A 2,134-nucleotide genomic window follows, 5' to 3' on the forward strand; every position below is an offset into this window, starting at 1 on the left:
GACATTTATTTGATAATAATTTTTTTCATTGAGGTATATCTGATTTACAGTGTTGTTTTAGTTCCTGGAGTACAGCATAGTGATTCGGTTATGCACACACATACATATTTATTCCTTTTCATAGTCTTTTTCGTTATAGGTTATTACAAGATACTGAATATAGTTCCCTATGCTATACAGTAGGACGTGTTGTTTATCTCTTTTATATATAGTAGTTAGTATCTGCAGATCCTGAACTTCCAAAAACCTGGAACACTTCACAAATTGGCCTGTCATCCCTGTGCAGGGGCCATTCACATCTTCTCTGTCTCATTCCAATTTTAGTGTATGTGCTGCAAAGTGAGCACTCATTTGATAATAACTTTTAATAAATAATTTTGAGCACTCAGTATGTGCCATTTATGTCCCAGTAGCACTCCACATGCTCCCAAAATAAACTAATGATCTTCCCGTACAAACTCAGTCCTCTTCCTGTTGGGACCTACACAACCTGTTGTGAAACTGAGAAACATTTTCAGGTACCTACTACCATTACCTCAAAACCATACGTAATTCATCACTAAGTCTTCTCCCTTTGCCACTGAAGTTGTTCTTGGACTCATCTACCTTTCTCCAATGCCAGAGTCACTGTTATTGTACCAGACCAAGACTCCGTTATTTCTCTTCTGGACTACTGCAGTATCTTCATACTTATTTTCCCTTCTTCCATTGTTGCATTTCTGTGAGACATTTCTTACATCTTCTTTATATTCAAAAGAAACTTATGATCATGGTACTCCATCTTGCCTCCACTTAGAATTCTAGAATATTTTTATTTACTTATCAGATAAATATGAGAATTTTAACAAGGCCCTTTATAGCCTTACATTCTCCAGATCATTTCACTTCACTCATTCCCTCCTCCTCTGTGCTCCAGGCCTGTTCCCTTGTTTCTTGAAACATGGCCCTTTCTTTCATCCCGGGGATCAGCTCCCATTGTACCTTGTACCTTTACTTTCTAACACTTACCAAAATTTACGTTGATACATTTTTAATATCATATCTCAAATGTCTGTATTTTGCATTGGACAATACACTACTTTAGGGTAACAAAAAAAAAAGTGTATTTTAACCCAGTGATATTCTCGGCATATACCCATTGGTGGTACCTATTAAATATGCTGTATTTGTTGTTACTTAATGAACACACACACATATAGCACTTATAACAGTAGTTCTTTTTATTTTAATTGGGGTATAATTCATACCTTGTAAATTTCACCTTAAAGTGTAGAATTCAATCAACGATTTTTACTATATTTACAAAGTTATGCCACTATGATCACTGTCTTATTTCAGGACATCAATACCATTCCTAAAAGAAAGACTGGCTAGCAATCATTTCTAATTTTACCTTCCCTTTAGCCCCTGCAAAATAATAATTTTCTTTCTATCTCTGTGGTTTTCTCTATTTTTGACACATCCATAGAACATGGTAATACAGTATATGGCTTTTCTGTTTGGCTACTTTCACATAGCATAATGTTTTCAATGTCCTACCATGTTTTATCATGTATCAATACTTCATTCCTGTTTATGGTTAAATAATATTTCATTGTAGAGATATATCACATTTTGTTTATTCTTTTGTCAACTGGTGAACAGTTTTGTTTTTTTTTTTTACTAGTTTTTGGCAGTTATGAGTAATCCTGTACAAACAAATGTATACTTTTGTATTTACTTTTTAAATTTATTTTGGGTACCTATCTAAAAGTAGAATTTCTCGGTCATATAATAACTCAATTTTTAATGTTTTGAAGAATTGCCAATCTGGTTTTCAAAGCAGCTGTACCATTTTATTCCTATCAGCGATGTATGAGGGCTCCAATTCTCCACATCCTTGAAACAGCCTTGTCTTTTTTACTATAGTTACCCTACCGGGTGTGAAGTCCTATCTCATTGTGATTTTGATCTGCAATTTCCTAAGGGCTAATATTGAGATCTTACCAGATACTTTTTAGTAACTTGTGTATCTTTGGAAAAAATGTCTATTCAAAGCCTTTTCTCATTTTTCACTTGAGCTACTTGTCTTTGTATTTTGAGTTCTAAGCATTTGTCATATATTCTCAATAGTAACCTTTTATCAGACATATGA

At 33.8% G+C, this 2,134-nt stretch overlaps 1 non-coding gene across 1 annotated transcript; it reads right to left on the bottom strand.

The window, feature by feature from the left end:
* Window positions 1–241: 241 nt before the first annotated feature.
* On the bottom strand, window positions 242–347 carry LOC116157001 (U6 spliceosomal RNA). The gene has a single exon (XR_004140966.1). It is a non-coding gene; the product is annotated as a U6 spliceosomal RNA (small nuclear RNA).
* Window positions 348–2,134: the final 1,787 nt, after the last annotated feature.

The sequence above is a fragment of the Camelus dromedarius genome, chromosome 14, assembly GCF_036321535.1.
Source record: "Camelus dromedarius isolate mCamDro1 chromosome 14, mCamDro1.pat, whole genome shotgun sequence".
In the NCBI taxonomy this organism is placed as follows: domain Eukaryota; kingdom Metazoa; phylum Chordata; class Mammalia; order Artiodactyla; family Camelidae; genus Camelus; species Camelus dromedarius.